Source organism: Pocillopora damicornis, chromosome 3 (genome assembly GCF_964200805.1).
Source record: "Pocillopora damicornis chromosome 3, jaPocDami1.2, whole genome shotgun sequence".
In the NCBI taxonomy this organism is placed as follows: domain Eukaryota; kingdom Metazoa; phylum Cnidaria; class Anthozoa; order Scleractinia; family Pocilloporidae; genus Pocillopora; species Pocillopora damicornis.
The window spans coordinates 26,804,923-26,815,622 of NC_142672.1; the positions used below are offsets into that span (position 1 = coordinate 26,804,923).

The following is a 10,700-nucleotide window of genomic DNA, read 5'->3' on the forward strand; positions in this document are numbered from 1 at the left end:
TGGGCGTAAGGTTTAGATATTAAGGAATATCACCTTGGATATATTACAGTAAAATTCACTGCCTGATGAGTGAATTCCTCGTTAAATTTCACGCGAAAAACCGATGTCGCACGAATTGCGAAATTTAACGTGGAATCACTCGTCAGGCAGTGAATTTTTCTTGGATCGCATAATTGAATAAAAATAAGAAAAAAAGAAAACAGTACTAATATTGTTTGTTTTTATCCTGAGCGCGCGCTGTGGCACGCCGTTTGTAGAAAAACTTAATCAAGTCAAAATTTATTCAATCCAATCAATCAAGCCTAATTCCATTTCATTTAATCTTTCAAATATGTTTAGAGAAACCGAAAGAGCGCTTAATTTAATTCTATGTTTGACGGTTCAATTTAACCATGACTAAATATTCATTCAATCCAATTACAAAAACTTGTATTCAATCCAATCACCATAACTTCATATTCAATCGAATCACAAAAATATTTTTCAATCCATCCACTTAAATATATATTCAATCCAATCGCTTGAATATCTTTTTTAATTCAATAACGAAAACATTTGTGTAATCCATTCATGAATATAGTTATTCAATCCATTCGAAAACGCGTTCAATCCTCAAGGCGTTTCATTTAATCTTCCTGGGGCGAGCGCGGCCAAAGCAGAAAAGTCATATGAAGACAGAACTTACAGGTAAGTGTCGAAAGTTGTTTGACCTTATTTTGGGGATAAATTAAATTCTACTTAACTGCGTTTTTATTCAGTGAAAAAGAGTATTAAGCCCTTTTCTTAATTTGACGAGTAGTTTTAGACGTTAATCTAATCATAATATGTTACATTTACGCACCTTTAGCGCGTCAGCATGGATGAAAGTCAAGACCTCACTCAAAGCAAAGTGGAGCGCGCTTCTCGAATGCTCGAAGAGGCATCAAAATTCCTTTACGAATCCCCGAGGAGTTTGCCGACAGCCTCGCCAACTGTGACTGATGCTAACAACGTTAACGTTTCTGAAGTCTTTCGGTCAGCGAGAAGCATGATAAGCGTCAGCCAAAGCGCTGGAGTTTTACGAAGACTAGGTCATTCTCAAAGAATGAGGTAAAGGTAAAGAATCTGATCCTACCGACGCTTCGGCGAACACGTCGGCCGACACACTACCGACGCGTTGATAAGATCGAACGCATAAGACCAACCTCGTAGGGAAAAGAAATCTAAATCACCACCATTCTGAGAACGAAACAATAATACCTAGGTCGTCTCCTACTTTTTTCTTTTTAAGGGTCGGATACCGAGGGAGTTAGCATGTTATGAGTTGGTAAGATCGATCGCAGAAGAAAGGAACTCTAAATCGTCGCCATTTTTAGGACGATTTTGTTTAGCTATGTGCAGCTCATGTAGTGGTGACAGTCGTGAATGCGATTGTCAACAGGCACCAGTAAAGAGGCAGAAGAAAGGAAGGAGAGCCTCAGAACAGCCAGTCACCAGAAACTGAGCCAAACTATAAAGCCATTTGCAGGCAGCTCACACAAAAAACCCAACAACTCGGCAAGGCCTACAAGACTATCGAGGCCCAGTACGATGAATTGAAAAAAAGCTGTCAAGACAAGGACGAGCAGCTAAATCAGGCCCAGCAAGACGCCGACGAGATGGCAGACCTGGTTCGGCAGAGTGAGGAGCGTGTTGCCGCCTACAAAGAGGAAATTACGGAAAAGGATGAGCGGATTAATGCTCTCGAACAGCAGCTCCGAGCAACGCAGAATCCTAAGGTACCATCAACTGCAAACCAAGAGGCCTCTGCGAAGGTTGACCGAAACGACCTGGCCGAAATTCATCGACGCTACACGGCTGTGCTGTCGACCCTCCAGGAGAAGAAGTGCACCCTAACAAACGCCTATAGATTAGCAGGAACAGCAAGCAGCACCATTAGTGACTTCCTGGGTGTAGCGGAACTGAAAATTGTCAATGAGGTGACATTTGAAAGCACCTTGGAGAGGCTAGGAAACCCCAAACTAGCCGTAAAAACCATCGAACAGGAATGTCGGAAGCAGCTGGGTGGACTCCTTCCGGTCGTTAAAAAGACTTCGCCTCATGAGGAAGCTGTTGCCGCTGGCACAGAATAATGCCTTCCATTCGTAGAGGGCTTCGTAACCAAGAAAAACGGCTTCTTTAGGAGCCACTAAGTTTGAAAAAGTCAATGTCCAACGTAATAAAATTTCAGTGGTTTTGGTGATAAAAATTTAAAAACTCGAGGACAGGTGTCGGTTTAGAATATTAAGGTATCCTCACGGAAAAATATAGGACAAACAAGATGGCGGCCAAAACAAAATTATTCATTTGCATATCGTGAGTAAAAGTCTTCCGAAGAAGACGTCACAGTAGAAAAGGAAGGTTTAGCATTGATTTACATAAAGAAGACCCAAACAAAGTCACCGACGCACCACCGACACACCACCGACGCATCTTGAACGTTAGAATAATAAACGGTGGCCAACACGTCGGTCGACGCGTCGGTTGGATCGGATTCTTTACCTTTACCCAAGTTTCCATTGATTGGATCAAACGAGTTCGAGTTTGTGAAAGTAAGCAAAACAAAATTTCCATTATGGAACTGGGCCCAGGTACTAAGTATAGTTTTGCAGTGGTAAATAAAATGGCAGGTCAAGGTCTTCTGTATGTTAGAATTAAACCAGGATTTGAATTTGTGTATGGAGAGGATCATGGCTTGGAAACTTCCCTTTTGGAAGAGGCCGAGGAAAATAATACCGTTAGTATCAGTTGTGCACTGTCCCCAGTCAATACCATTAATCCTGAAGATGGCAATGATTTAAAACCCCACCATGAAGGATTAGGAGAACATGACACTCAATCAGTCACAGGCTCTCATTGTGCGAATGATCTCCTTGACAATGAAACTGATGATTTACTTCTTGAAATAGACAAACAATCTCCTTCCGACCCTGTAGAAATTCTTAGGTTTCTACAGCGACAATTAATTAAGGGATATATCTGGATATATCACCAGATACATCTACAGCCTATTCAAAGGAAAAGGAAGTCTATGCCTGTTTTGTAAAGTGTGTGCGTCAAGGAACCAGTGTAATAAGACATCCATTGAGCTTACGTTCAAGACTAATTTCTGAGATAGGGGCAGCAGAAGAGCCTGTTCTTGGCTTCACCATGCACCATCGATCGCATTTAGCCATGGAGAAAAATTCCAGATGGTATAGTGATGTTATTTTACACGCCAAAAGTTACCACATTTTCAGTATTAATGGTCATGTGATGCAAATACAGAATGTACTGTCACTGAAACCCTTTAAAGAGACTGTTTTCAGCTTGTTGATGGCTTCTATTTATATTTTTACAGATTTTGAAATTGTAACTGTGATTATGTCATTACGACTCAGGTTGGAACTAAACACACCATGACGTAGTTCTGGGTTGGAGATCATTGAAGTATTGCAAAGTAAAGTGTTCAACAAAAGTTGTCATGTCTTAAAAAGTTTAGGCCGTTTATTGAAAACCCTTAGTCTTTTGGTACCTGGATAACACAGTTTTCTAATGGTATGGTATAGAAAAAATTGAAAGTGCTCTTGGGCATTTATTAGAAGCTGCAAGGAGATGAAAATTAATGAATTGATGCTTCTAGAAAACTACTCACATAAATGCAATGAAAAATTTTATAAATGTTTCCTTCACTGTCATGTTTTGTTATTATGTACAATCCACAGAAACTGAAGAATCTGTTTGCTACCTCCCAAGTGCCCATACTTGCACAAACACTCTGGTGCTGCCAAGAGGGCCACTGCTTGCCAAGTTGCCAAAAGAAGACGAAATGTTTGAAATTTTTTATCTTGCATTTTCCAACAGCCACTTTGGAAAAGTGTAACTAGTTATTGGAGCACAAAAAGGAAAAGAATAACCAACATACAGTGTACATTCTCCTGAGTTTATGAACGGCCACAATTTGCATTAGCTTGATATGTTGGTTGTCCCATTTAAAACACTTTGATGTTACTGTCGAGAGTTGTTTCTTTCATTTGTTGTATTATTCACTGACCTTATGTTGCCTTTCCTACTCCTCTCCTCCAATGTTGGTCAGTTAAGTATATGTACCACAACGAACAGTGGTTAGGGAGGTAAGGGGCAAGGAGAGGGGGGAGGAGGTTATTATGGTTTGCTCAAGTCTTCTCAAGATTGCAGCTCATCAGTGATTAACCAGCCCCATCCACCTGAAGAGCAATGTCACCCAATATTGTGGATATGATTGTATTGATATTAGACCAGTTGATACTGATATCGATACATATTATCACTTAATATTTATTGTGCACAGCTGAACCTTGATTTTTAAAATTAGGGCCCTGATTTTAAAAGGGACATGCTGTATTTACCTGTATTTATCATGCACCTTTTTTTCCCTACTACAAAATGACATTCACATTTGGAATGTGTATTATACACTAAACATCCCCTGGATGTTGGAGTCCATAAAGCATTTAAAATATACTTTCTATAAAGCCTAAAAATGGAGTTTTTACTATTATAGGCAGGTGCATATTAATAAGAAGCTAATATGGTATACAATATATTTATCACTGACCACTCTTAGAAATGTACTCTGTATGAAAAAGACCATCAAACTTATTCGAAAATTTTACCAGTAATTACAATGCAACATCCTTAAAAGTGTTCATAGTTACGTTTCGCAAATAAATAAATTGTTTGCAATATGTAATTCAGTAGACTGGAGGAAAAAATCTCTTTGCCAAGGATGCTCTTTCAAGTCTATTAAGTCTGCACTACAGATGATTCGTTTTTGCTTCCCTCATGTAGGCAGTATTTTGTCAAGATAACAAAGAACTGCATGCAGTCAATTATGTTTCCATTATCAGTGAATTTGTTGAGCATTATTGTATCAAGATGATTTGAATGTTGAACTTTGTTGTTTGCATTGGAAATGAGAGGTAACCGGTCATTTCGCACAAAAGACTTTTCGTAGAAGTCTTTTAGCACAAGTTTTGGACCGTTCGCACAATTCTTAGTGATCATTTCGCACAATAACCATAAGTGAGAAACATCAATATAAAAGGTATACTGATTGATACTGATAAGATATTTCACCTTCACATGATCCAACGGCGAGAACGTAGACATTTATTTACGTAATAACTTCAACTAGATCAAAATGCTCGTGAACACGATCATTATTCTTTCTTGAAGAAAGGAAAGGTACAAATCTCTCTCTCCATGAAAATGTAAAGAACTCCCTATTCGAACAAAACTCTACCGTCTTACATTAAGGACAGCCAACACGCACTTGAAATTTTTCGTGACTTTAGTTTCCTCGACCAAAACAAACTTATTTTCACCATGGATATAACATCTCTTTACACTGTCATTCCCAATGACGAAGGTCTCCGGGCCCTCAAACATTTTTTCGATCAACGCACTGTTAAGGAACCTAGCTCTGAAACACTACTCCGTCTGGCCGAACTAGTACTCACACTCAATTGCTTTTCATTCGGTGGTAACTACTACAAACAAACTAATGGCGTGGCCATGGGTACTAAAATGGGACCCAGCTACGCCAATCTTTTTGTAGGTTTCATCGAACATCAATTTTTTAGCCAATACCACGGCCCAAAACCTCAACTCTACGGCCGCTACATTGACGATTGCATCGGCGCTACCTCCTCTACCAAAGAGGAGCTCACTCAATTTATAACCGCCGTCAATTCCTTTCATCCGGCTCTTAAATATACCTAGGAAATTTCCGACAATTCTTTGGCTTTTCTAGACATCAAAATTTCAATTGAAGGCAACGGCTTATGTACTAGTGTTTACTACAAACCTACAGATTCACATAGTTACTTGTTGTATTCATCCTCACATCCATCACACGTCAAGAACTCCATACCTTTTTCACAGTTTCTCAGACTTCGTCGTTTATGTAGTGACGACTCTGATTTTTCCGAAAAATCAGAGGCAATGTGCCAGTTTTTCGATAAACGCGGCTATCCTGTTTCTGTCGTTCAAGCGGGCTACCACCGTGCCCAACAAATCGATCGACAGGCAGCACTACAAACGGCCGAGAAGGAGAACACGGATCGCATTCCATTTACTCTTACATTTCACCCTCACAACCACGCAGTTAAATCTATCATTCTTAAAAATTTTAAATTACTCCAAAACGATTCAGAGACTGGCACTATCTTTTCGCAACCCCCACTTATTTCATTCAAACGTGACAAAAACATAGGCAACTTTTTAGTCAGGAGTTCATTTCAAACCAATGACCAATCTGGAACTTTTAAATGCGCTCGCTCACGATGCAAAACTTGTCCTTTCATTCACAACGTAGAGAAAATATCGGGACCCAAAAGATCCATTAAGATCATTGATCACTTTACGTGTACCTCCGCCAATGTTATTTACTGCATAACTTGCACTTATTGCAATAAGTTATACATCGGCGAGACAGGAAGACGACTGGGTGACCGATTCCGAGAACACCTTCGCGATGTGGAAATAAATGACAAGGACGCATCCAAGCCAGTCGCTAGACACTTTAATCTTCCTTATCATTCTAAACAGCATATGGCAGTTTGCGGCCTTTCCTTACATTTAGGCAGTTCGGAAAGCCGTAAAACACTAGAACAAAAATCTATATTTCAAATCGGCACCCTTAATCCCCACGGAATCAACGAGCGCTTTTCATTCAACTAATTTATTCCTGTTTTTTCGTTACCATATTCCCACCAATGGCGTAGCTCCACTTTCTACATATAAATCCATACACAACCCACAATTCCTCTAATCGCTCTGACGAAGGGCTAACGCTCAAAACGTCAGCTTTTTTACTCTTTACGGTGGCTAATTTACGTTTTCAACCCAGTTGTTAACACTAAATTCCCTATTCGAACGACTACTTCTATAACGTTTTCTTTGTCGAACGAAAAACCTTTTAGTTTTGAAAGTATCATCCACTACAAAGTTAACATGCAAACATGACGAGCCACGCCAAGGACACCATGTTGATTTCGAAAGTAATTGTCATTAGTCTTCCTTCCTTGTTCGATCGCCTTCAAATAGCATGTTTTATCGACCTGTAAGAGTTTCAAATAAAGCTATTGAAAACTTGCTTCTTATATCTTCGTTATATAATGAAAATTAGGCATACTGGTAATACGTACAACAAAAACAGTTCAACGTTAATAATTTGATATTCAGAGAGTGATTCACATCGAATGTCGGCACGTGCAAGTGTTGTGATTTGACAACTTGAACGTGTCAGTGTAGGTAGTAACTAGTGATCTTGTAGAAAGACAAGTTCGATCTGTAATCAGTTTAAAGATCGAGAAGTTTAATACATCTATCAAGTAGTAACCTTTCAAATTATTCTAATAACAATTACCTAAGCGATGGAGAGTTCAGTATCGATCGATAAGCGTCATAGCGACCTTGATACATTTAGAACAAAGGCCTGAGCTTACCAAATTTCCCATCATTTTTCAATGAGGTACATGTCATTAACATGAATCCAGGCTGCTAATTAATCAGAAAATGGAGCTTTTGCATGGAAACTGGGTTATGCAAACTAATAATGTGTGCACTGCCATATCCTCTTTGTATCCATCCACCATGCATCGAGTTCTTCGAAATACTATATGAGTCTATGAAATACTAGCTCTAGAGCCTTCATGTACAAATATATTCCCATTTTGCATGATTGGTTGAGTGGGTCCATGTTCTCCAGCACAAATGATTTGAGTGCATCACCATTGTTTAATACAACATGCTCAATAACAACATCATCCTCACCATCAAAGGTGGATGGGCCCTGGGCATCATATCGGTACATTGCCAGGTCAGTAACATCTTCATCTAGCTGACTGCGTGATAAGGGATTACCAGGGTGCATCATTCCATTTGTTCACATTTCATTTGGTGTCCAGTTACTTTCCGTATGAACCTTGTAATTATTGAATACCTCCGAGAATTCTGCCATGGCTTTGTTAATCCGTGGAATAAAGATTAAGTGTAAGATAAAAAGATGTATGGCATTTGTTATGTTAAGAACACCTGAATACTCCATAGCATAAAAAAGGTAATAGTAAAGATGGGCCACACATTGAAAAACATCTCACCAAAACCTTCCTATGCGTTGGTTGTGAGTAGAGGGGCCTGCAATAAAGCTGCCCCTGCCATCCCCTCTAGCTTGCACCATTGCATCACAAATCAGAACATTTTCCACACCCTTATTAACACGAATTCTAGAGGACCAAAGGTTTCCATCCCTTTGTACAGCAGCCACAAAAAGTTCAAGAACCGTTGCAGTTACTTCTTAGAAAAATAATTCGCCTTGAGAATCCATCTATGGATCCGTTTATGACAATTTTCAACCTTATCAGTGAATGGTGGCCATCCAAGTGCCACAGTGAATTTGGCCACGGAACATGGTACGTGCGACGAGAGATTAGTATCCCCCACCTTAGCACAGGCAATACTCTCTCTTACCCGCCTTCTCTAAATCTTCAATCCAAGAGACCTCAGATGACCTCCAACATAGTTTTGTCCGGTAGCAGTTCCGTGATTCGTTATGTAGGAACTTATTATTTTATCTAACTCTTCATCCGGTAAATAGTCAAAGCCTTTGATATCTCCTAAGCCGTACTCCTCCACTCTTCTTGCCACAGTCCATCAAGACACACCCGGTAATTCGGCGATTTTCGTCCAGCTAAATCCCAATATCCTCGGTTCCTCCAACATTTCTGCGGAAATTTCAAAGGAGGATCGCCCTGGTTCTTCATTGTTTTTCGTTCTTATTGTTAGAGATGATACAGCAAGGGTTGTTGGAGTTACTGCACTGGAAATAATATGATCCCGTAGCAATGCAAGAACGTTTTTAAAAGCGTCTGCAAGTGAGTTACGGGCCATTATGTCCGATGGTTGGACGTCACTTGTCTCTTGCAATGCTCAAATCAAAGAAATATTATGATCTACTGTTTCAGCATGCACTTCTACGTCTACCTGGTTTTGCTCTTCAAAATTTTGTAAAAAATATTTTCTGCTTTTGGAAAAATGGACTCCAAAAACTCGAGAAGATCACTTACTAAATCAAAAGGATTAACGTCCGCCATCTCGAAGTGCGGAGTTCTAGTCCCCAGTTCCTCTGGTTGGCCCGATTTGGCCGCGCTCTACCCAGAAAGATTAAATGAAATGCCTTGAGGATTGAACGCGTTTTCGAATGGATTGAATAACTATATTCATGAATGGATTAAACAAATGTTTTCGTTATTGAATTAAAAAAAAATATTCAAGTGATTGGTTTGAAAATATATTTTAGTGGATAGATCGAAAAATATTTTTGTGATTCGATTGAATAAGAAGTTATGGTGACTGAATTGAATACAAATTTTTGTAATTGGATGAAATGAATATTTAGTTATGATTAAATTGAACTGTTAAGCATAGAATTAAATTAAATGCTCTTTTGGATTCTCTAAACATATTGGAAGATTAAATGAAATAGAATTGGGCAGAATTGATTGGATTGAATAAATTTTCGGCTTGATTAAATTTTTCTACAAACGGCGTGCCATAGCGCGCCCCAGAAAGCCATTTCAAAGTCAAATTTCAGAACTGTCATTGCGTTAGCGAATAGGAACCAAGGTCAGTCGTACACGTTTGAATCTTCGACAACTTTATTTGTACCTTGTGCTTGTTTTTACATTTGTTCCCAAACTTTTCAAACATGCTTCACACTATCTTAAGGACAATAGTGGTACTTCGTTGAATTTACAAGCCGTCTATCTTTAACACCTTTTTTAAAATTTCCAAATCATTTACTCAAGAAGGAAAATAATTTACACCTTTCTACCTCTTTGTGGCAAAATTGAAAGAAATGAGGTGTCCAAGCGAAAGCACTGAAAATTTAACATCGCGATTAAAGATATTCATTTCTTCTTCTGTATATATGACAATCGACCCTGGTACTTCTTCCGTTGTCGCTTCTTCTTCTTGTTCGGTTGAACTTTTGCTTGACATTTTCTGGGCTGTGTTCATAGGATTTTCTCGCTTTCTCGTTGTTGTGTGCGAAAGAAGTTTTTTTATGCCTCTCCAAGAATTTGTAGTTGATTTCAAAACAGGGAAGAACCTATGGCTTACTTTGAAAAACGCTTTTGTTCGTTTTTGGCTCTTCAAAAGGTGACAAACCTGTTTGGTTTTCTTTCGCGATGCTTCTTTGGTTTTGCTCGGCAAGAACTGTCGTTTGGCTTTCTTCCCTCGTCTCTGCCATTTTGTTTTTTTCTTCAATACGTTTTCTCGTACTTTTGAGTGTGAGGGGTTTCCTCAAATTTTCTAAAAATTTAAATTCAATTCAGACATTCATTTTCGTAAATTTGTTAATTTCCAAAGTGATGTTTTTCGCAGCACGAGTTGCATTTTGTTTCACGATAACAACAATTTTTGCTCGCGACCCAAGTCAGCAATATCCCTCTATGCACAAGTGCAATTCCACGCTTAATAATATACACGGAAAATTTACTCAGTTCTGAGTGGTTAAGATAAATGCAGTTTTCAGGTAATACAGTGCAGAAGAGAGTTAATTTAGTACAGAGGACGGTTAATTCAGTACAAAGAAAGTAATAAATCAGACATTCTGATTGGTCAATAATCAAAGAAACTCACAGATAGCCAATCAAATG

The 10,700-nt window shown here is 38.9% G+C and overlaps 1 pseudogene; it reads right to left on the minus strand.

Annotated features, from left to right (window-relative positions):
• Window positions 1-7,657: 7,657 nt before the first annotated feature.
• LOC149049112 (uncharacterized) lies at window positions 7,658-9,134 on the minus strand (annotated as a pseudogene).
• Window positions 9,135-10,700: the final 1,566 nt, after the last annotated feature.